We start from the raw sequence: 26,432 nt of genomic DNA, 5'->3' as shown, positions 1-26,432 counted from the left end.
AACTGAAAAGTTGATTATACAAAGAAAGAGAGGCTATCTCATATCTGCATGAATGCAAGAAGGGCACAGTGCATTCATGATTTCTCCAAAAATGTCTCCTTCAAAAGGAATGTCTAAAGCAAATTTTCTTCCATCACACTGAATGAACACTAGTAGGGGAAAAATGTAGGTTATTTTCTCTGCCCAGTACTACTTGCTAAGAAATATTCAACCAACAGATCTTTCTATCTTCCATCCAATTATTTCCTCCAAAAGAACTTTCCCCACCAGTGAACTTTCCCTGACTCTTATTTGGGACAGTAGCTGCATTTAACCATGCCACTGCACTTACCCTGGGGAGCTATTAGCTCAGTGTTGTCCAAACTGGGCCACTTTAAGATGAGTGGACTTCAACTCCCAGAATTCCCCAGCCAGCATGGCTGGCTGGGGAATTCTGGGAGTTGAAGTCCACTCATCTTAAAGTGGCCCAGTTTGGACAACACTGTATTAGCTGCATGGTTTAGGCAAGCTGAAATACCTGTTCACAAGCCATGCTCCCTGCTTTCTGAACAGTAGTGGCTTGAGGTGACTGATTCAGGTGGGAAACAATATTGGTTGTTATGTCATTATTGTGGCTTCATATTAATAAGTGGCTTTTGCTGTTACATTCTTGAATTGGGTCTCATCCAATTAAGCTCTCATCAGGCACGCCTGAGGGAGGTCAAAAAAATTGAGATGGTGTCTGTGACCGCATGATTGAAGCCTTGCTCCCTTTTCACTTGCATCCACAGGTCTTTGATTGCCACCTTGACTTTTTTGATCAGCCTGGCAAATGTCCCTGCTGTTTTGTGAAGACTTCCTGTTTTCCAGTACTTAAAAGTACATTTCCTGAATCTGTCTTTTATCCCAGGTGTGTTCACATTTTCATGACAGAAAAACAAGCGAAGGCCTCAGCTAACTGATACTCACCTTTAAGACATCCAAAGAACTGGTTTTCTTCAATGAGAAGAAACTGGTTTTCTTCTATGGGATAGCAAGGAAATAGCATGGCAGAAATGTGGCAGTGTTTATTTATTGACCATCATTGTCTCGGTCTCCGTAGATGAATACAAATATATGGCATTTCTTCTTTACCTATGAAAGAGCTATATAATCAGCAAAGGTGTGCCAGTCTATGATCTTCCAATGTCCATTTCCTATGTAACTGTACTAAGGATTATGCAAGATATATATATTTGAATATTTAAGGTTGCAGTACATCCTTTCCACAATGCTCAGTGAGAGCCCCACTCCTTTTGTAGGTACTTTCTTAGGTGCATGAAAGGAGTGGAGCTAGCAGCATGATGGTATGACACTGATTTCGTCACTTTGGTGAAAGTAGCAGGATCCTGTTGATGCCTCTGGTTAAGTTGCTTCTATAGATACTGTCTTGGTTATACACATTGATTGTGGCATTGATTATAAGGCCAGCTTGAACATTATAAGCGTGCAAAATATTTTAAGTTCTCATCAGTGGTTTCTAGTAGGGGGAAGGTGTCAAAAATGCAAGATGGCAGGAGTGGTGTCACAATGTAACAAGCCCTGCCACTTTTGATGTGCAGTGATGGTGCATGCCCATACAAAAGGGGCAGGGTTTTCACTGCAATGCTGCTTCCCCTACCACCACTACCCCCATCCCCAGAGCCCACTGCTGGTTTGAATCATTTTGAACTTGAAATGTTTTGCATACTTCTATTAACATTAAACTGGGATGGTAGAGGTGGCAGTTATGCAAAGTTATTCAAGCCACATCACTTTGTGTAAACTTTAACAGTTACTGGATTTGGAAAGAAGAATTTGCAGATCTAATATATCTGGTAGTTTCCTCCATCATATACTTTAACCATCCATCCATGGAACTACTTCTGGTGTCCCATGGTCTATCATTACTGTGCTCCATAATATGAGAGCACATGCCTCATTTGCATACTTGTGTCCAAAGCACAACCATATTGGTGGGAGTAATTCCATGCCTGAAAACGGTAGCATATGGTCTTTCAAGTGGATAGTTGTACTAAGACTAGGAAAATGTGAAATGCATTAGGTGTTTCTTTGTGGTATACATAAGCTTTGAATGTGCTTACTCAGACTACTCTTAATTGGATCCCACTGCCTTGTGAAGGGACTTCTTATATGTTCGTTAAAAAGAAAACCTAAATTGGCAATCAGAATATTGCAGGAGCAAATATATTCAGAAAGAAAATGCAGAGTCAGTTTTAGATGGCTGTCCAATCATAAAAGAACTACTGGCATAGTTTCTCCAGATAATTACTTTTTTGAGAGAAGAAAGAATCTCTGGAGGATATATGTATACGTGTTTGTGTGTGTGTGTGTGTGTGTGTGTGTGTGTAAACTTTGGCGCCAGATTGCCTAGCTGAGCTACCAGAAAAGGTATCACTTGTGTGTCAACAGTGTAATGCCAGAGCCAGATTATAGTCTAGGTAAAACTAAAATGCTTATGATGCTGAACAAACTACTTTGGAAGCTAAATCCATATATGCATTCCTTAAGAGCAAGTGCCAGTCTGTGATTCTGTTAAGTCTTTATCTAACCTGTGTGCATTTGGACAGGAAGCATTTATGATATATTGTAGATATCAGCATTGTGTTTTGAAAAGTGATGTAGTAATTGCCTCATATATTGGATCTTTGCAGATACTGTAGCAGAAATTGCAAGTGGCTGGCGTGGGTCTTCCGGGCTGTGTGGCCATGTTCTGGAAATTGCAAGCATAATCTACCAAGCCCATAACTTTCTTTTCTCACTCTCTCTCTCTTATTTACTGTGTATATAAATGTTCAGTGCCAGTGCATTAACATATATAATCACAATTCTTTTACTTATTTATTCTTCCATTTTAATGTTCAGTTTATTGATTGATTGATTTCCGAATAAAGGCCTTTCTTTAATCTCCTTTGTCCCGATTGCTTTTACATCACAGTAATCAAATGATTAGGGGGTCCCCAGACAAGGTAAGTCTTCTGGCTTCTATAAACATGAGGGTTTGAAGTTCTGCTCCATTAGGGTTCAAGAAGACTTGTACTCCATTCTGAATGTTCATTCCAGACAGGTCAGCCAGCATTAATGAGCAGGTGGTAAATTCACTTACTATATGTTGAGGGCAGGTGAACAGAATTCTTCTGTTAGTCTTCTTCCACAATATTAAAAGCTGATATAATTGGCTAGCACTTCAAAGAAACAGAAGAGCTCTCATGAACAAATAGTCAAACACCTTTTAAAGTCGCCAAGTCAGAAGAAAAGAAGACTGGTAATTAATGGAAACTTGCAATACCAGGCATTATGAGGTTACTAAATATTATACCTGCTGATGTGACATCTCCTCCTGTTGTTCACTCTGATAGAAAAGTTGGAGAAATGTATTTAGAAGTGACTGGTATATTAAAATACATGAAGCAAGATATTTTTTATTAAAATAGATTGGAAGGATTCCAAAAAAGGATTGGAAAAAGTGATAAAGTACAATAAAAATAAGGACTTTAGATATCAGGTTGATGTAAAACAGGGTTCTGATTTACCCAGACCCTTTTAGAATTTGGTTTCAGAGCTGATTGTTGTTTTCATGCCTACTCCTATGCTAGAACCTGATCTGAGCTCTTCTGTCAGATACTCCATTTTCCTTTTTGTGATAAATGAAGGCTATCATTGGTGGTTCCAGTACAACAGCCAAGCAAAGTCAGGGTTAAAATTACTTTTTGATAAACTTATGGAAGGTGATTGGTGAAGTAGTCACCTGTAAATGCTTTAAATTGATGTTCACCTTTAATGGAGAGAATAGAAGTTTAAAAAAACCGACCTATCACTACTTTTGGTATTTTTCTTCTCAGTCCTCTGAAGAAATCCCTTTCTTTTTCAGGGTCCTCTGAAAAATATATACTTTATTTCACCCAGGACAAAATCCTTCTTGACTATATGAGCTATCAAGAGGTCACTGGCTGATTGATTGATTATGTTCCATCAAGTCATTTTCAACTCCTAGCAGCCACATAGATAGATTTTCTCCATGACGATCTAGCTATAACTTGGTCTTTCAGGTTTTCCAACGGTGCATCCATTGCCACTCTAATGGAGTCCATCTACCTTCCTGCTGGTTGTCCTCTTCTTCTCTTTCCTTCCACGTTTCTCAGCATCGGAGCCTTTCCAGAGAGCTAGGTCTTCGCATCATGTGTCCAAATCAAGGAGTTGTTACAGGTTATGAAATGTTAACTTGTAATATAAATATCACTTAATACAAAGAGAGAAATTAAGTTTAGGTGGTTTCAGTTAAGGTATTAATTGCCTTCACTAGGGATTTATGTTTCAGCTTTCTTGGGTTATTCAGGACATGTTGCTTAACTTTAATTATGTTGCACATAATCTCATGTTCCCTGCTGAGCTTGCACTTTGAATAGTGCAATTCTATTGTCACCAGTATGCTGTGTTCCTACCACTACTTACTTACTTCTCTATTGTGTCCCATAATATTGCTCTAGAGGTCATTATGGATACAATTCTGAATTCAAATCACCGAACAAATACTCAAGGGTACATACCAGAGCAGTTTCAGACTTCAGCTTATGCCGATTTGATGTTTATAAGTGAGAATTGGCTCCAAGTAAAAAATAGTTTCCCACATGAGCGTCCTTAGATATACTTACTTGCTGGAGTAATCCAGGAGTTGTAGGCCATATGCCAAACTAGCATCATAGCATTCTACTTCCTTACCCAGATATTATATCTGCAGAAAGTAAGCTCTGAATTCCATCTTTGTCATATCCTAGTAACAGTTTCTGTTTTTTTTTATTTTGTTTTTGCTTTTTTAATGCCTTTGAATCATTCTTGACTCCTGGCAACTGCCTGGACTGAAACACTGCAGTTTTCTTGACAAGGTTTTGGAAGTGCTTTGCCCTTGCCTTCTTCCTAAGGCTGAGAGACAGTGATTGGCCCAAGGTCACCCAGCCATGCCTAAAGCAGGACTAGAATTCGCAGTCTCCAGCCTGGTGTCTTAACCACATCATACTGGCTCTCAGTGACAGTGATATAAATATGATATAATAAATCCTCCTGAAATTGCAAAATTCAAAGCATATGCTTCAGTGTAAAATAGCATAATGGGTGCAGACTCATTATTTAAAGGAGCATTTCCCCCTGTATTATACTGAGTGATTAGTATTTAATAAATTTTATCATTACTAATTATTAAATAATCTAAATATGAAAATAATGACACTCTATCTGTAGCATGAAATCTCGGTTAAACCGTAATCCAAGTCCATAGTTCTTAGACTCATAATAGGTGCAAAATCCTTACTTTCAAGGTTAAAGAGGTACCAGTTTTGACTAATATTCAGTGGTGGTGAAAGTAATTTTTCCTGTCAAGTATTTTAATTAACTGTTGGTCTATTTATTGGAGTGGGGTGATTTTTAAATTTTATATTTATCAAATAGCATATATTTTATTGAGCTTTTAAATAATTCTATATGCTGTGACTCTTTTGGGACTACTGTATGATGAATAGTGGGAGATTAATTTTTTATAAACAAATAAATGTTCCTTCTCTTTGTCGTCAAGCATTAACATTTATGAAAAAAATGTATGAAAATTCACATAAAAGGAAGCCTCATGTTTTAGTAAATGGCACAATCTGCAGAAAGACACAGGGGCTCCCAAAATAATTAGAAAACATAACTGGGAAAAGGGCATCTGGCATGACTTGCCAATAACTAGTCAAACAATGTGACAGAGCCAAAAATATGTATTGGATTAAATAAAACATCCTGCCAATTATTAATTATGATGTATTGCTGTAACAATATTGAATGCAATTCAGAATGTAGAAGGCATTACATCTGAACTTTCTCTGCAACAAAACATTGAAGGGTGGTGCTCCTTTTCAGGATTCTAGTCAGCCAATCAGCAGCCAACCAACCAGCCAGCAGCCAGCCTTGTCCTCTTCTGTGACACCCAGTCAAGTCTCTCCTGTTATAGTGGGGAGCGCTTGTCAGGGTTGGGTGGGTGAAGGAGGAGCATCTAATTTTCTTCTCAACTGATGGGCTACTGCTGCAATGGGACAGGAGGCTGCATGATGGACAGGACACCACCTATTACAATAAAAGTGATGATTTCATCATGATACCAGGGAATGCAATAGAAGTACAGTTCAGCATATTCTATTCCAGCCTACTCTTCTATTCATTTTAAATCCCATCCTAGCTCTGAATGAGCATTTGGTGGCCACATCGCTGAATGTTTTCAAGAAAAGATTGGACAACCATTTGTCCAAGATGGTATGAGGGCTCTTGCCTTGGGCAGGGGGTTGGACTAGAAGACCTCCAAGGTCCCTTCCAGCCCTATGATTCCATGATTAGTTCTAAACCAACCAAGATTGGGGTGCCACTCCCAATCTTAAAAGTTTTTACACCCATGCAAAACATATGGGAAACAAACAGGGAGATTTTGAAATCCTAACACAGGATGAAAAATATGACATCATGGGCATCACTGAAAGATGGTAAGATGACATCCACAAAAACAGCTCTGGAAGGCTATCGTGTATTCAGAAGGGACAGACTGAACAGAAAGGGGGAGATGTTTGCTATACAAAAAAGGAAGCATATGGCTGCATAGGAATTCAAGAAGTGGAGCATGGAAATTCTATTAAGAGCAACCGGAGAAGGTTAACAAGAAAGAGAAACAAACGTGATATTATTGTGGAAGTGAATTATAGACTGCCTGGACAAGATCGTGTGAAACAAGATACTGAAGGGATAAACAATTCCAACTAGAAGAAAAAATGAAGAGACATCTAAAGAGGCCAATATGGATGCCCACAGAGTTTTCTAAAATGCTGAAAGAAAAAGGGACATATAGGAATTTGAACAAAGGTTGTGTAACCAAAGGAGGACACAAACTCTTTAGAACTATTTTAAAGCATAGAATGAGCTGAGAGTAACAAGAAATACCCAACACCAAAAAGGCTTTTTCAGATATGACAGCAACAAAATGAAACACAAAGAGACAGTAGGTCTTTTGTGAGGAGAAAGGGGTATATCTGTAACAGATGATAGTGAGGAGTCAGAATATCTTAACTCTTATTTTATATCTCTGTTCTCTCAGAAGGGAAACAAAGCCATAGCTGGCCACTGTTGTGCCTCTAATAGAAAGGAGGAGATGTAGTTCAGGATAGACAAGAAGAAGGTAGAAGAAAACTTAGTTAATATAAATGAATTCAAGCCTCAAGATCAGACAAACACATCCTAGGATTCTAAGAAAAGCAGCTAACTATAATTCTTGAGAACTCCTGTGTTCTTCAGCAGACAAACTGGAGCAAATTCAGAGTAGAGCTACCTGCAGAAAAGAAGATTGAAATGAGATAGCATAGCAGTCCTCAAATATCTAAAAGAGGAGAGAATAGATTTGTTCTCTGTTGCTCCTGAGGACAAGACCAGAACCAGAAGGTTAAAATTATAGGGAAATAGAATCAGTTTAGCTATTAGGAGAAATTCCCTCATGGTAAGACCTGTTAACCAGTGGGATAGGTTGCCTTGTGAAGTGGTATGTTCTCTTTTACTAGAGGCTGGATAGCCATCAGTTTGAAATCCTTCCTTCCTTCCTTCCTTCCTTCCTTCCTTCCTTCCTTCCTTCCTTCCTTCCTTCCTTCCTTCCTTCCCTCCCTCCCTCCCTCCCTCCCTCCCTTTATTAAATTTGTAAGCCGCCCATCTCCCCCAGATACTTTAGTAGATCCCATACCAAGGAGAAGTAGGACTAGGTGACTTTTACTGTACATTTCAATTTCTGTTAGTTTTGAAGTATTCTCCCCATTAGCTGTTTCCCCCTAATTATCTTTTTTATTGTTTGTTTTGTGCCTTTGAGTCAACATTGACTCCTGGGGACGGAGGGGACTAGTCCCTGCAGTTTTCTTGGCAAGGTTTTTTTAGAAGTGGTTTGCCATTGCCTCCTTCCTAGGGCTGAGAGAGAGTGACTGGACCAAGATCATCCAGATAGCTTTGTGCCCAAGGCAGAACTAGAACTCCCGGTCTCCTGATTTCTAGCTTGGTGCCTTAAACACTACACCACACTGGCTCTCTAAATCTCTTTGTATTCCTGCAAATGTGAACTTGGTCTAGATTGTAGCATTTGGCTATATAAACATTGTAAGAGAGACAATTAATTAACTATTTGTGGATAAATGTTTCCCAAGCCTTTGCTCCTCAAAGAAACAAGGAGTTATAGATCTATTGCCTGATGCAATTTCTATTGGTTTAAAACTCTACAGTATGTTGCTATAATAATTATAAAAATATTGGTCAGTCAGATGCTTAGAAATGTTTGAAAATATGGTCAGTCAACTGTCCAGAAGGTCTGCATAATTTGATATGGAGCAAACTGTTAATAAAACAATCTCAAGGTGGCTGGAATATGGCCAGATGTAAAACTGACAGGAAGGAGTTTGGTCCTCCTGTATTGAGGCATAATTCAGGGCCTAACCATTGTAATGGGCCTCTGGTCAAAACAGTCCATGGATCTATCTTAGATGTAGAGATATAATTTATGACAATAAACCCTTAGCTTAAATGCATGCATTCATTGGCATTTTGCATGGACTTGCTGAAAACAAGTTGCATTTTAATGTTTTTAGAAAGTTTTTCAGGGTGGTAATAACCAATGGTGCAATTCAAAGATATGCATGTTGAGGTTAGAAAGATACCCATCTTGGCTACTTTTCAGTCAGTTAAAATAATTTTCTGCCAGGTCTTTTCATTAATTGTTGATCTTTTAATTAGAGCTGGATGACAGGAAGACAATTTCATAAGTTGATATTGACAAACAGTATATATGTTATTGGGCTTTAAACTGATTGTTGCAACTATTAATCTGTTATAGTGGTGAATTGTATGTAGGTGTATTCTTGAAGTGTGAACTGTAAGAGCAACATGGAATTATTTGAAATGCAATAATTTGCTTGTTCAGGACACACGATCTTGACAAGTGACATAAAGTAGCATAGCCCATTTACTGCTTTAATTTTGCCAAAAGTTCTTTGCAACTGTCAATTAATCTAACACTAATAACACTTTTAAGACAATTTTGAATTTTTTCAAATAACAGAGTATGTCTAAACTGCCAGGCCATTGTTCTTTTCTTTTCTTTCAGAGATGTAAAACAAACAGTAGCAACTAATGATACTACATAAACACATCATAAATTTCCCCACTGAACACCACACATGAATTATGGTTGAATGCATGCTGATGCAGTGTTACTTGTGAAACAGTTTCCTTTACATCATAGGAGAACATAAATAAAATAAACAAACCACATGTTTCTTTCTCCAGGTATGTGTGAAGTCATGGTTCCTATTCACAGGAGTGGGTCTGAATACAATAAGTTCTTCAACAAAGGAGCTCCTTCAAAAGGAAACAGCAAAATAAAGCTGATGAATTCGAATTTATCAGAACCTTTGATTCAATTCTTCTAGGCTGAAATTGAGACAATAGTTTGCTGTCCTACTGCAGCTGTTAATGCAGTAAACAAGCAATCTGAGTCTTGCAGGCAGCAAGGAACTTTAGGGCAGTCTTTGTGAATCCCAACATGCCCTCCCACAAGACTCTTCTGTAGTTTCATAGTTTTGCTCCATAAGAGGTGCAGGGACATCAGAAAACAGGCAGACAGGTGTACATGCAATCCAGCCATAGAGTGTGACAGCTAGACTAGAATTTCAAGTAGCATTCTAGATGCCAACCACTACGGTTCTCCTCCCAAGTTCTCATTCTACCCTAAAAGAAATGGTAGAATGAACAAAGACAGGGAAAGTAAGAGAGAGCCAGTAAGTGCTACAATGTAAGTTAAATAACTGATTTTAAAAGAGATGAATGAAGAGAAGAGAAAACTTGTCCCTCCTGCTGAAAGTTAGTTATATCATTTTGCAGCAGAGTTGGACAACAATATTGGTTGCTTGCTGCTATTTTGATGCCAACTTCTCTCTTTTTGCTAAGGGGAAGAAGGCTACCCTCACATATAAGGAATGGTTTTTGCCATTTTCATCCCCTTTTCATGCCCTGAATGATACCTGATCATCTCCATTGCAAATTGCATGGGAGGTTCTAAACCAGCCTTCCCCAATCTGGTATTCTCCAGATGCATTGAACTACAACTTCCAACATCTATGGCCAATAGGCATGATTATTAGGCCTGATGGAAGCTGCAGTTCAATACATCTGGAAGTCACCATTGTAAATTTTTCCTGCTTAGGAAAAAAATCACAGCACAAGATAAGGTAATTTCAGAAGGATGAAAACATTGATTGAATCCACCTTACCCTTCTTGCCCTTTATAAGTGAATGGGACATTGGTCATACCAAAACCAAGGAGCTAATCCACTTCTGTTTCATTTCATTCCCTACAGTTCAGGTGAATCTGTTACCTGCTGTTATATGCATGTTCCTTTTTCAAGAAATTTTGGCATTCTCAATCAATGCTTACCAGTCACTTTCCCTTCCTCTCACTTCAAAGATAATGAACCTGGATATATACTGCAATGTTCTTAAGCCAGGTCAAATTTTTCAGGTCATAGTTTTCTGGAGGGAAAAATGTGGCTATTTAATTATCTAAAATGATTACTGTACTTGAATCATGCCACTCTCTTTGGCAGCTGTCTTTCAGACATTAGGAGTCTCTGTGTCTTTCAAGTGTACAATGGAAACAATAAGGTGGTTTCAATCTTCTGGGCATCTTCAACACCTGTAATAAGTATAGAAACGTAGATAGTAATTTGAGACGATTATGGTTATCATAACATATTAAAAAGGAAATGGGAAATCAGTATGGCAAAGGAACTTCATAAATGAAGTTCAAAGGTATTTTTAACAAGACAGGAAAGACATCTGGAATTCCTTTCAAACCTTTTGTCAAGAGGGCCCGTAGGAGGTATCTGTCCTTTGTTTTATGTAATAGAATAATGATGTGGGGTATATTGTGTGTGTACATGGTTGTGTGTGCACGTGTGCATTGGGAAGCTGCAGATACTCTGCTGTGGGTCATGTGATCAGGAGATAATGGGGCTTAGGACAGAGCAGTCAGCAGCCTTCTGAGCCACTGCCTAATTTCCTCTTCCAGAGGGATGCACTGGGAGAGTTTTCTGGATTTTTGTTCCTCCCCAGCCCTTAGCTTGACCTGGCCCATTTTTAATTTTCCTTTTGCCAGATTCTCCCTCCACATCAAATTTGATCCAACTCTGCTCTGTTTTGGGGGTGTTACCCTGCTTGTGGGCAGAAAGAGTCTTGAGCCCCTTTGCATAATTCATTTTCAACATTCCTTTGGTTTGGAAAGAATGAAAATGGATCTAAAAGATCTCTAGAGCTGTATCATGTCTGTATGATTCACGCTCCTCTAGAGGTGCAGCTTCATAATAGAGCTTTAAAATATTTATCTCCTACAATAGGACAGCATTGATGATATATTATGTTATGCTTATCTATTAAGAATGTAAGAAGAGCTTACCAGATCAGGCCTATTTAGGGAAGTGTTCTGTCACCCACAATAGCCAAGAGGTATAGGCACTGCCTATCAGGACAGGTTATTGGTGGCTAAAGTGACCGCAGGTAGGATACCAAGAATGAATATACAGTAGAAGACACCAGGATGGCTAAAATTAATAAAGATTTATTAATTAAGTCCAGATTCTTAACAATGTTGGAGAGATTCCCCCTCATTCATGAGCACAAATAGCACAGAGGAAGGTTCGCCATGGCACACCCCTCATAAAGGAGTTGTCTCATTGGGCAAGTTTTATAGTCTTTCAACCATTCTGTCCTCCCCACCAACCCCGGAGTTGCTTAGTTTAGGCATCAGCAAAGGGAGGTTAGTGAGGATTATTATTAGTGAAGATTTGTTGTTGTTTAGTCGTTAAGTCGTGTCCGACTCTTCGTGACCCCATGAACCATATTGCGCCAGGCCTTCCTGTCCTTCACTGCCTCCCTGAGTTTGCTCAGTTTCATGCTCATAGTGAAGATTAGCTATATTGTTAAGTGTCTAGCAGTGTTTGGCACCTAGTTAAGGCAAAAGTGGAAAATAATTATCTAACTGGAGTCAGAGCTGGGAGTTGGTTGTTATCTTGCAGCTTGCACAAAGAAGCAAATAGGAAGAGCTGGCTTGTCTAAGCAGCATCTCTTCCTCGTGTTAATTAAAAATACAGACAACAAGATGGTGGGGCATTTTCAATTTGAAATGTTTTATACCCACCACTAAAACATTCCAAACACTGTAATCTTTCATAGTACTGGAGCTGCCTAATCAACTTTGGGGGGTGGGGGGATGCTTTTATAGTTGAGAAACTATATACCATACAGTATTCCAAATGTAATTATATTATATATATATAATCAAAGGCTTGGCTATATTAGCAGCTCTTTTTCAACCCCTTTCTTAATTCCACCCAACTTTTTTTTTTACAGGACATTGCCACTGAGTTATCTACAAGTTTAGATGATGATGATGATGATGATGATGATGATGGTTGGTCACACAGTCAGCCAGTTGTTTAGACTGGATTTGGCATTTTTATCCACCTATCGTCCTTCCCAAGAACATTATTATTATTATTATTATCATCATCATCATCATCATCATCATCACTACTACTACTACTACTAACCATGATTCCAGGATCCTCTTTCCCATCCTCATCAGTTGAGCTCTGCCACAATCCATGATCCCTTCCCAATAGGAAAAAAAAAATAACAGTTTCCTCTTGCAGTCCCAAGACCTGGGAGCTGGAGGCCATGGCAAGGAGTCAACCAGCCCAATAAAAAATAAAAAAAGTGGAGGACACAAACCCGAATGAGTGTTCCTGTTGCAGCAGAAGTGAGGCAGGCCCCCGAGATCTATTTTCCAACATTTGCTGAACGGCCGAGCGTTCTGCCTACGTCTGACACACCAGTCCCAGATTGCAGAAGGCTGTGTGAGATCAGTGGTGATGCTCCAGAGGCATCAGGAAGTTATCCCCATGCCTGATAGGACTTAATGCCACCTCCATCCCCAACAAGGTATCTCTGACAATAGGACTGATTTATTTTGCTTAGATGTATTCCGCCGTGCCTTTGCTGACATGCATTTTGCCATTTTAAAGCCCACTTTTTCACCCAATTTCTCTTTGAAGCTCTTTGCAATTTTTAAAAATTTTATTTTATCACGCTGAATGACTGGTATCATCAGCAAACTGGATCATCATTAAACTGCTCAATCCTAACAGTAGGTCATTTATAAACAAATGACAAAGCCCCGGGCCCAATACAGACCTTTGGGGGACCCCACAGTTGAGATCCTTTTGAATGGCTCGTTATATTCACAATTTCTGAACAAGTTTCACTGGTTAAGTCTGAACAATTCTGAATCTCAACCAATATACACATGTAATAGCATGTATATGTTGAGTTTTGTTTAATTGTTTAATTGCTATTTGCCTTTTATGAAAGGAAATAGCAACTAAACAACTTTTTTTCCATGGTCCTCTTTTATTTAATCTCCCCACCCACCCAGTTTTTCCTCCTTATGGTGAAAAAAAGTAGGTTTTTTCACCATATAAGAATAAAAGGTTAAGTTTATTTTTAAATATGTATCATCACTTATACAATTCTAACATAGTTATACAATACTACTACAACTGTAATATTTTTGAAGTTTAATAATTGTCCTTGAAAAAGTCTTTTCTTTGAGAAAATAATCCAAAAGGCCATGGTTCTGAAGCCTTTCTCCCCAATGCCAGTCAAGCCAATGAGGCAGAGTGAAGCAACTCTCTCAGGTGACAGGCGCTGGCGGGCAAGGAGATGCAGTGAAAGACAGGAGGAGAAATAGAGGTGTGTATGCCATGTGAACTGCCCTGTTCCCACAATTACTCTGCTGCCCCCAAGCATAGTAGAAACTGTGCTCTTTGAACAACCCTGAAGTTCTTGACAGTTTTGAATTATGAAACGGGCAAGGGTGCCATCCTGTCCCGCCCCTCTGGCAGAAAAATGTTTTGCCTGATTCTGTGTCTAGGAAATCATGAACACAGCAACCTCTACAGGCTGAAACGCACCCCTCTCTACCTAAGTATGAAAGACGCAGGCCTGCTTCCAACCCCCGCCCCCTTCTTCAAAGCCAGGTAAAAGAGAGGGTTAATATAAGTGTGGTGCAATCTGTTTGTGCTTAAAACAGAAGAGCGTCTGTTAAAACAAAGAGCTAGGTTAGGCAGTCCTAGCCAGTAGTGACCTACAGCAGACAGGTTTACTTGGAGTGACTGTCTGCAGCTTAAGCAGAGTTTAAGCAGAAACAATAAAGATTCTTAACAACCCAATCTCAGTCTGCACGTGTTTATAAAGTAAGCCATTTATTTTGGCAAATTAAGTTTCTGTGTGTGTGTGTGTGTGTGTGTGTGTGTGTACTTCCCACTGCTGCCTAGCATCCATTGTTCAAGGGTAATGACTTCTTTTTTTCTTTTCTGTCTCCTGCCAAGATGTCCATGCTTAATCTCTCAATATTATTGTGACTGTCAGAATGAATAGTTCTCTTTTTCTAGCTGCTGCTTTACAATTTCATTAGGAACACAAGGCAATGCTGTCATATTGATTTGCGTATAGTAATAACAGTTTCTCTTCGGTAGTCATTCCTCATCACAGGGTGTTCTGTATCTTCCCAAGGTCACTGCACAGAATCTTCTCCGCAATTAAATCATAATTGCCAACACAACAGCAAAAAATGCCAGGTTTCAGTTGGGGTGTTCTCAAATCATCGTTGGTATTTGTACTCCAATAAAAACTCTCATGTTTCATGGCAGATATTTGCATAAACCATGCCAGCCTTTTCTGGAAAGCAAAGATAGGCTCTGACTATTACAGAAGACTCTTTCCCATGCTGCCTTACACAATACCATCCAAAGTCAATGTGAAAACCAGTTCCGATGATGAAAAAAAAAAAAAAACAGAGAGAAATCTTGCTTTTATTTGATTTATTCTAAATATTTATATCCCTCACCCCCAACAAAGTTCTCTAGCCCAATGTTGTCCAAACCTGGCCACTTTAAGATGGGTGGACTTCAACTCCCAGAATTCCCCACCCAGCCATGCTGTCCAAAGACTGGAGACTCCATGCTGGCTGGGGAATTCTGGGAGTTGAAGTCCACCCATCTTAAAGTTGCTGAGGTTGAGGAACCCTGCTATAACACACACCTGCACTGCCAACACATTCTCTTTACCTTTTCCTTCTTGGGTCACATATAAAAACTTGCCCACTGGGCGATGGGGCTTGTAAAATCTTCCCTGACTGCACAACTTTGGTTTGTATAATGACTATTACCAAAATGAGGGGGATAGCATGCTTGCATGCTTTTCTCCTAATTGCTGCCTGTACATAAAAAAAAAAAAAAACCCTAACCAGCCAGGGGAAAGATTAGGATTTTTTTTCTCCATTAACATGCTTTCCTTCTATCTAGACAGTTTGTTTGTTGAGCAAAGGTTCAAATATTTGTCCTATCCCATCCCATCCTATCCCGTCCCATCCCCTGTAGTTTCAAGTGGGCAGATGTTTCTACAGCTTTATATTCAAGTGCTACTTTGGAAGTGGGCATGCTGGCTTTTGACTATACCAATCCGAGTAATCAAGTGAGCTACCAATAAATGGAAAGTCCTCTCCTCCGTATCCATCATGGAAAGGCATGCTCTATCTCTCTTCCATCAGCTGCAAGGTGGATAGTCTTTGGAGAGCAAATTTACTTTCAGTGTGACCTTGCCACTTCATACCACTGGTCAATACCCATTATCCCCACCCATGTTTGATGCTATCTTGGGTTTATGGGAGCTATAATCCAAGATATCTGAAAAGTAAGTAGTTGAGGAAGGGTGCACAGCATGAGCCATGAGTGCTCCATATCCACAATGTGAACCAATTAACTAATGAAGGAGGAGGGAATTAATTTTGTAAATTAATGCTATGTCCTGAAGAGATGTCAATTCCTCATGTTGTAGAGTCTGGACTTAGCTTTATCATCAGCAGAGCACAGGTTAGCAAATGGAGAACGTAAGACATCATGTCCTTGCACTCCAAGTCATTGAGCGTAATCTCCAGAGCCTCTCTTAAAGTTACTGCCAAATTGTAATTTTTGGTGTAATAAGAAGGAAAAATTATTAAGTGCATGAGAAGTAATTGTATTAACTGCGTTTAATTAATTAGACATAAATGACCAAATCACTTTTTTTCCTGTCTTGACTCTAATCATTTTCTTGGCCTGGCCCTCTGACAAAATAAAAGAAAGAAAAACCCTGAGAGATGAAGTATATATCAAATCAGAAAAACTACAAAAATAATCATTGTTATCCATATTCAGTATTTCTACCTAGAAAGACATTTGTACAGATGAAGGTCTGAACAAACACAAAAGGCTGTGCACGTCTGAGGTAGAAAAAAGCTGCCCACTCAGTAGGTGCTGGAACGGAACAGCAACACCTCGTCATTCCCTGCTAAACTACAGTGGCTTACTTTACCCAGGGACTGTCACACTCTCATCATCTTGCAGTGAGACTACTGTAACTTCCTTTACATGGGGCTGCTTTCAAAGATGACTTGGAACCTGCAACTGGTCCAAAGTTCAGTGGCCTGACTGAGGACAGGAGGTGGTAGATTCAGCAGTGTGACACATATGTTAGGTCATTGCTTTGGATACTAAAAGTCTTCTGGCCCCAAATCAAGGTATTGTTTTTAAATTATAAAGCCCTATGAAACTTGGTATCTGTGTACTTGCAGGATCATACCTCCCTACCAGAATTAACCCACGCTGTGTGCTCTTCTGGAGAAGGTCTGTTCCAAGTCCCCACTCAACATGAGCTTATAGCCTTCTTGGTGGGACACCTGCCCTCACCGTGCTGCCTTTCTCAAAAAAGTAAAAACTACCTTATTCTTTTTGTGAGAAGTGAGGACCTGGACTGTTTTTGTAATTTTTGTGTGTATTTGGTGTTTATTTTGTATGTAAACTGCCCTGAGTTGTGAGAATTTAGGTAATATTGAAATGTGATAATAAATAAATAAGAAAACGCTGCTGCCAGACTGGTGATGCTGTCACCAAATGGCATCATTCTTTGGAGGAGGAGGAGGAGGAGGAGGAGGAGGAGGAAGGGGGAGGAGCAGCAGCAGCAGCAGCAGCAGCAGAGATTCACTCTTGCTTGAACTTCATTATTGGGGTAGATCAATATAATGAAATATTAGTAACTGCTTATCCATCTGTACTGGATTCTCTGCATCTTGTAGATTTCAAAATTTAATCAGGATGCCTAGAACAGTATCTATTGACACTCCTGGGTGATTAATTCAGTCAACCAAGGGCTGTCATGATGAGTAATAATATTTAAGCGAACATTATTCAGTTAAAATATTAAAAATAAATGAATAATACACATATCTGTAACTCCTCATTCTCTTCAAGGCCTGAGGAAGAGGAAGTGATGGCACACGGAAGCAATAGAGAAAATAAGTTCTAGCCAAATAGGTAAATTGAAGTCTAGACTTCATTCTGTTACCAGACAGAAGGAAAGTAGTTGTTTGGAACGTAATGTATTTGCCTACCCTACACAGTCATGACTAACTTTGTCATGACTGTGTATTCTAGCTCATGTGAGAATGGCAAATGGTGCTGCTGTCATAGACCTACCTTACAGCTTCACAGAATGGATGGAGAAGTGTGACTCATTCAGGAAGTCTTCAGTTCTAACTTCTAGGGTGGGGGCGGGGGCTGTACCAGTTATTAGAATGAACATAGGTACAACATTTCGGAGCTCTGTTAAAAAGCTGTTAATACAAATGTACTGCTACAATCAAAACTTGTAAAAGAAAGAAAATGGGTTTGTACTTGTTGGCTTAGAATAAAAGCCCAAATACAGCATATCCCAAAATGATTGCAAATAATCCATTTAGGTGCAGAGATGCTGTTTCACAGGACATCCCCTGTGTACATTAGGTAAAGTGCTCAAATTTTTTTCTGGATGGGACAGCAAAATCCAATAAAGATTTTCAGAGATGTCCTTAGGATCCTCAGGGTATTTCTACAAGCATTAAAAGGAGAATCCAGTACAAGTAATGACTATTTACTTCTTATTTATTTTCAAAACTCCTGGATTTAAGCTGTGAAGAACATTCTGACTTTAGTGAAGGCAACCATCTCCACCTGCATCACAGGGATCAAGGCTAGTTTTTGCTTTTTCTCCAACACATATATGCCACAATGCAGCTACTGAGAAATGGTATATACCACTGATAAAGGGGAAAGCTCCTGTGCTTAAACAAACTTCTGGAGTTTGTATGGCAGTGTAGTATGAACAAGAGATGTGCATATCAGCCAAGATCTGATTTGAATTTGTGATTCGATTTACATCTGTAATTCAGTTTAAAAGATCAAGTCAATTTGATTGGAATTTTCAGTTCAAATTGTCAGATTAAATCAATGCCAAGGTATGATTCAGTATAAGTGCATTTGTGGATGTGCAAAAGTTCATTTAATTTTCAAATCAGCATTAAGGCACCTGATTAGATTCAGCACCTCAGTTTAATTTGATGACCCAATTTTAAGATTTTATTCCAAAATTCAATTCAAAGTGTTGAATCAATCAAATAATCAATCAAATAAGCTTCTAATCAAAACTTCACACAGCCCTAATTTGAAGATTGATTGATTATGTGCCATCAAGTCATTGTCTTAGTGACCACATAGATAGATTTTCTTCATGAGGATCTGTCCCTAATCTGATTTTTCAGGTCTTCCAACAGTGCACTTATTGCCACTGTAACTGAGTTCATCCACCTTGCTGCTCTTCTTTTTCCTTCTACCTTTCCCAGCATTAGAGCCTTGTCTACGGAGCTAGGTCTTTGCATAATGTGTTCAAGGTAGGATAATTTGACCCTGGACATTTGTGCCTCAAGTGAGAACTCTGATTTGATTTGTTTGAAGATCCATTGGTTTCTTTTCTTGACTGTCCATGGCATTCACATATATTGCTTAAAAGGTATCAAGCCTTAATGCTGCTGTAATCTAAGCAGTCAACAAGAAATCTACCTACAGTTACTTTAACTTTAAACTTTTAAAGTAACTTTTACTTTAATCTAAGCAGTCAACAAGAAATCTACCTACAGTTACATGTACAGTGAAACAAGAGTAGTCCAATAGATTTGAGCAATATGACATATATGTTTCTGCAGAAGCATATACATATTGCTCAAATCTATTGGACTACTCTTGTTTCACTGTACATGTATTATCCAAAGCACATCCTGGATATGAGCACATGGCACAGGAACATCTCCCTAAGTAGCTACGTGAAAAGCTATCTCTGCTCTTTCCCTAGTGGCCTGTCAGCATCCAAACACTGGTACTTATGTAGGAGGTGGCTAATGACACTATCTACTGTATGAAAGTGACATTAGTCATCTAAATGAGCATCCCATGAGATTGCATGCTTACATAATCAGGTAAAAGTGTCTGTAGGCCTGCTCTGCAAAAAGTGGAAGATCACAGCCTATTTAATTGTTTACTTGCCATACTCACAGATAGGAAAAGGTCAGGGAATGATTGGGGAATGCAGCTGTACAATATCACATCATACTTGCCAGTGTCTCCCAAACTGCAGCTCAATCCACCTCTGTGTTTCATTTGTAGATGCAAAGCAAATGGTTCTGCGCTGATGAGAAGACTTGCTTTGTCCCAGCTCTTGCTTTCCCATTCACTACAGCAGTGAAATTCCCCTAGGGCCTTGCCACCATTCCTGTTCTCTTCTGGCTTCTCTGGGAGATGGCTTTGTCACACCCCATACAGTGGCCATATTTTCATTTATGTATGTACTTAAGCTCCAAAAAGCAAATACAACAAGGAAACATAAGGAAGGGGGCAGAACGTCAGCTAGCTGCAACTTTTAGTTCTTCTTCATTGGCCTGTTAGTCAGCTTAAGGAGAGGAAATTGAAGATGCATGTCAAGTCCCATGCAACAGACAAAAATTCTGCATAGAGCTAGCTTTCTTAGGTGAAACTAAGAAAGGGGTTTTATATAAACCGTTTCAATTTCAGCCCACCCAAGCGTCCCCATTTGCACCACCAGAATATTTTCTTTTTACCTTTCAGAGTTGACACCAGTGCTATTGGCTAGAATAATGCATAAGATGTAATTGGTATAAACACCACCATGTCTATACGTGGGTGTGCTGCATCCGGCTACCCAATGGAATTATTTCAGATGTACAAACTTTAGTACACCTGATTGACTCTCCAGCTTATCAATGTACATGATGGGGTTTGCAATTTGAAATTCTTGTTTGTATGCAAACATTTGCTGATTTTGTGCCTTCTCCACTGCAGCCCAGATGGCATCATGATGCTGAAACCAGTGGTATATTAGATAATTTCCTAGGGGATGAGTGCAAAGGATGTGTAAGCAGTAAAACAAAAGGAAAAAATCTGGAAGATCTATTTTATTATGAAGTGTTACTCCCCGTTCAATATTTCTAGTCCAACTGGAAACAGAGCAAGATAGATGACAAAAGACCTTGCATCCAAGATATTCCATCTCATCCTACTTTCAGAAATCCAAAATACACATTATAAATACATACTAAAGGCTTCAGTGTGCTCATTGAAATGACTGTGTTGTTTGACATTTGGGTGTATCTCAGTATGTGGCATACACTGGTTGGTCCAGTGAAATAATTCTTTGATTTCACTTTCAGTGAAATTCAGGCAAACAGGGGAATAGGTTTGGCCATACATAAACTGAAACCTAAGCTAGGGAACCATGAATACCAAGATCTCATTTTCTGGGCTATTCACCAGAGTTTATACTTAGACCAGGGAGAATTCTGTTTCTGCTGTGATCTCATCTTTCCATACTGCTCTGTTCAGTCTGGGTATTGGATCACAAAGTGCTCTAAATTTTCTTTCCTCCCCTCAGGGCAAGATTGTTCTTAAGTAGCCTGGTGGTGACAGCAGAAAGGTGGGGATGTCTCTGCTGGACCCATGAGCTGAAACCACCAAAAGGATTGCTCTTCTCTCCCTATACTTTAGAATGAGGTGACTCTTAAAGAAAACAGTAATGGGCACGGCTGGGAGCATAGATGTTTGGGGAGTGTCCTGGCATTGCTGCTTAGATGGATATACAGAAACAAGGATGCTGCCAAGTGTAATCATGAAGATGCTTCTATTTTCAGGTGCCCTCTTTATAAGATATGACTGCCATTTGAACCTTCTGCGTAATGCTATTTTTTTTCATGTCAGCTATGCGCTAAACTAGAGTCATGGTCTCCCAGTTTCTAGCCTGGTGCCTTAACCACTACACCAAATTTCAATGAAGTTTTAACAGAAGTTTTAATAAGAGCCTTCTCCCTCAGCTTGCAAATAATAATTGCAGTTCTGGGGTCCTTGAACCCTAAATCAGTGTTACCTATACATTTTAATCACAAATATGTGAAAAATGATATACCAAAAGACAGTGACAAACTACAGCATTAAATAGCTCTATTATATACAGACTGCATATAATAAAAAAAAAAAATACTGCCCTTCTTGAAATATTGAGTCACAGTAAATGCTTTAATTCCACTATTAAGTATTAGTGTAAAAATGGATGTACATTAAAAGTAGACCACTTACTGACAATCTTGTGGATTACCAATTTACCTCACCACCAGAATGTTCCACTTAATTTGCTGGTTATCCAGCACAGCCTACAAACTTTGCTGATTACCCAGATTATGACAACGTTTTCCATTTTGCATCCTACCATTTATGTGTTCTTCACCTGAACCATTATAATCTAGACTTGTTTTAATCCCCAGAAACCTGCCCATTCCAGGATAACTCAAATGTCAGGAAGTGTCACAATGTTTTCTCTTTCCTGAAGGACACTTGTTCTGGATGTTACATCCAAGGAGTTCATTCACTCAAATTCCCATTTGATTCTCCTTTCTCCCACTTCCCCAGTGTTAGAACTCATTCAATCATCCAGCTACACTAACCTTCAAGGAGTTTTTGTTTTGTTTATGGTAGACATACAGTTGATTCTGTTCTTCCTGGAGGAAGCGGATTATCTGGACCCTTTTCAGTCAGGTTTCAGGCCCAGATTTGGGATGGAAACAGCACTGGTCACACTCATGGATGATCTCTGGCAGGAGTGGGATGGGGCTAGCGCATCCATCCTTACTCTTCTTGACCTCTCAGCAGCTTTCGATACCATCAACCATGGTATCCTTTTGGATTGGGGGTGGGCGGCACAGTTTTGTGTTGGTTCTTTTCCTTCCTCCAAGGTCAATCCCAATCGGTGTTGACTGGGAGCAAGAGGTCCAACCCTTGGCCCCTCCATTGTGCATTGCCATTGTGCGTTGCCACAGGGTTTGGTACTTTTTCCACTCCTTTTTAACATCTACATGAAACCACTGGGTGAGATCATCTGTCACCATGGGATGAGGTATCATCAATATGCAGATGATACCCAGCTATACATCTCCATCCTGGGTGACCTGAGTGATGCCATGACCACCCTGTCACAATGCCTTGAGGCTGTGGGGTCTGGATGGGGTGCAACAGGCTTCAGCTGAACCCTGGTAAGATGGAGTGGCTGTGGATAGGAGGTCCCTCGGTATCCCGGAATTTACCATCTTTGGTTTTGGATGGGGTTGCACTGCCCCAGACAGACCTGGTGAGTAATCTGGGGGGCCTCCTGGACTCATGACTCCTGGTCAAGGAGCAGATGACAGCTGTGACCAGAAGGGCCTTCACCCACCTTTGTGTGGTGCGCCAGTTATGCCCCTTCCTGGATTGGGAGGCTCTCCAGTCAGTCACTCATGCCCTGGTCATCTCTCAGGTAGACTATTGCAATGCACTCTACATGGGGCTACCCTTGAAGAGTATCCAGAAGCTACAGCTGGTTCAAAATGCAGCTGTGCGAACAATCTTGGGTGCCCCTAGGATGGTACATATAACACCTTTGCTGTGGGAGTTGCATTGGGTGCCAGTTTGCTTCCGGGTCCAACTCAAGGTGTTGGTTATCACCTTTAAAACCCTACATGGCATGTAGGTTACTTGAGGGACCATCTCACCCCCATTACATCAACCTGTCCCACCTGGTCAGGCAGAGAAGGCATGTTGCAGATCCTGTCAGCAAGAGAATGTCAGCTTGCGGGGCCCAGGAGGAGAACCTTCTCTGCCATTGCCCCCGCCCTTTGGAATATTCTCCCCCCTTCCAGGGGTGCAGCAGGCCCCTACCCTCCCAGTTTTCTGGAAAGGACTTAAGATCTGGCTCTGCCAGCTTGCATAGGGCGATAAGAGTTTTAATCAATCCCAGGGTGACTGGCACCCTGATGTCACTCCTGAGTTATTTGCCGATTCCATCATTCTTGGAATTTATTTATGATTTTTAAGATTGTTTTTATATTGTATTTTAATTGACTTTATCCCCTTTGTAAACCACCCAGAGTCGCTTTTCAGTGAGAGGGGCGGTAACAAATTTGATAAATAAGTAAATAAATACATAAATAAGAAAGCAAAAAAGGTGAAGATATCCTTCCCCCCTCCCCTTTGAATGAATGAATACCTAATTCTGAATTTACAAGCTTTGGATAATATGAGCTTGTTGAAAGCAACTGGTTTGCCAATATGTGACACAGAACCCTGGACTAGATGGGCTGGTGGTCCAGTTTAACAGTTCTTATTTGGAAAAATAAATTCCTTATACAGTGAAAATGTAACAGTTGATGTGCAAGAAGTCACTTGAGGACATCTTAACATGTGAAATAAATTTTCCTATCCTAAAACAGTGTAATAACGATTGAGCAATGGTCAATGAACAGAAATGGAAATCTAGGGGTATGGGGGAGGAAGGACTGAATGCTTGGAAATGCAAATAAAAGTAATCAAAAGTAATCCTTAAAAGTAGTTCTGTTTCTGAGAATAAGCATGGTAAATGGCTAGAACACTGAAACAGAAGCACATTGTAATATTTTATTGCAAGCCATTTATTATGTAATGCCCAGTGATATGCCATTCATTAAATACTACTAAAATATGTGATATATTAGAAATAACAGATGCCCATGTGATGCTGAACACTGTTTAAAATTTTTAAGCAATCTGCCAATATCAAAAACATCAAAGAAAGATTGTAAAAATGCATAGAAATCTGTTTTAGCCCTTGAACCTATATCATCAGCTCTCTGAAGGGCAGCCATTCAGATAGATAGTTGGCTCTGAAAAGGTCTAAACTCAGAACTGGAGAAAAGTTACTAGTTGAAAGAATACAGTGGAAAAATGCCTTCATTTATTCAACAACCAGAAGCCATATCATGCAATAATACTATTAGTCTGACAACAGGCTCTGTCGTAGCCTATTAATATTGCATTGTCTTGCTAAAAATTTGAGTTGATTAAAATTCTGCTGTATGCACAATATTAAAAAAAAATCTTGACACATCTCAGCAGTGTATTTTTAAAGAAATTCAGGTTGCTTGTTGAAGTCAAAGCCTCAACAGCTTGCTAAGAAACACAAACACTTCTAAAATGCTCTCAGAGAGACAGAAAAAAAAAATGAACAAATTAAACAGTCCCTTACGGCTTCCAGGGGCGCCACACCACAGGTTCATCAGGTTAGGCTCTAGGGGTCAGTTGGGATTCTTGCTGTGGTACCAGCATCCCTGCTGCACAGCAGTCTCCCTGCCTGGACTCCATTTCTGGGCTGGCAGTGGACTTCCCTAGACTTACAATTCTGCCTTCTCCTGGAGTGGGGTCGGAGGTGGCTTGGGAGTTCATGGCCACCATGACAGCCATGGGCCTATCCCAGGTCATCCAGAGCCCGACCTGGGACAGTGGTCACACTCCAGATCTGTTGTCCCTGTCGGAGCAGTTGGCTATGTGATCTGAAATTGGGGGAGCTCTTGGTGTCTCCCTGGCCAGATCATGTCCTGATTTCCATAGGATTCTCTAGTGCCACTATCCACTGCAGGGAGGCTGGACCCATTAGATTTGTCCATTCCTGGTGACTGATGGACCCAGGTGGGTTTCAGAAGGAGCTGGGGGTTGTTCCTGTTGGTCTGCTGCACAGTCCATCCAAAGCCTTGGTTGCCACTTACAATAAGTGGGAGGCTGAGACATTGAATCAGATTGTGCCCATGCGACCTCTCCCTTCTTGAGAATCCCATCACTCCCCATGGTTTATGGAGGAATTGAGGAAGATGAAAGGAGAGAAGAGACATCTAGAGTGTCACTGGTGCTCAACCAAGGGTGAACTTGACTGAACACGGCTTAGAGCTGCTATTAAGGCCTACCTTATGGCAGTAAGGGCAGCGAAGCAGCAGTCCTGTTTCGGGTGACATAAGCCCACTTGGGTAAAGGGGACCCAGGGAACCTTTTGCAGGGGTGTAAGGAGGATTTTGCTAAGCATCTGTTGGACAAAATCACTCAAATTCACTCGCAATTGGACACCAGCTTTGTTGCAACTCCAGAAGAGATGCCTGGGGTGGAGTCTTGCCCAGTTATCTGGGAAAGGCTTGAACCTGTTGGACCTGAGGAATTGGGCAGGGTCCTTAGGACTGTGAGCTTAGCCACCTGCTCTTTAGATATATATCCCTCCTGGCTTGTGAAAGTGGCCTGTCTAGACTGTGGCCACTCAAGATCTGACTGACCATTCCTTTATTTCTTGCCCTTCTCATCCATGTGTGGACCAGTCTACCAGTGCTTGTCTTTTCTTTTTAGGGATTGTTCCCTTTTCACTAGTCCCTGTACTTTTCTTTTTCTTTGCACATGTGGATGCCCTCACCCTTCACCCTTCCTTCCCACAAGAACAGGTAGCAGCTGTGGTCAGGAGGGCCTTTGCACAGGTTCATCTTGTGCCCTTTCCCCAACTGGGAGGCCCTTCAGATGGTCACTTATGGTCTGATCACCTTGCAATTGAAGTACTGCAACATGTTCTACATGGTGCTGCCCTTGAAGGCCATCCATAAGCTATGGCTGGTCCAAAATGCAGCACCATGAGCAGGTAATGGGCACATCTCATTATGCTAATATGTCATCACTCTACTCATGCTGCATTGGTTGCCAATTGGCTTCTTGGGGCAATTCAAGGTGCTGGTCATCACCTATAAAGCCCTTCATGGCATAAGGCCTGCTTATCTGTGGGACCACCTGGCTGTGATCATTTCTGCCCACCTAGTATGTTCAGACAGATTGGATGCACTCCATGTCCCCTCAATTAAACACTGCAATATTGTGGGATGGAGGAAGTGTGTCTTCTCTGTTAAAGACCCTGCCCTCTGGAATAGCATCCCCCCAGAGATAGGTGTGGTGCTCACTCTGTTAGGGTTCTGGAAGGCCCTTAAGATCTGGCTGTGTTCCCAGACCTGGAATTAGGCTGTTTGAGGAGGCCCTGTC

The sequence above is a fragment of the Python bivittatus genome, unplaced genomic scaffold (genome assembly GCF_059951505.1).
Source record: "Python bivittatus isolate LINGU-HERP-01145 unplaced genomic scaffold, Pbiv_v1 ctg000850_np1212, whole genome shotgun sequence".
Classification (NCBI taxonomy): domain Eukaryota; kingdom Metazoa; phylum Chordata; class Lepidosauria; order Squamata; family Pythonidae; genus Python; species Python bivittatus.
This window is presented reverse-complemented; position numbering follows the sequence as displayed.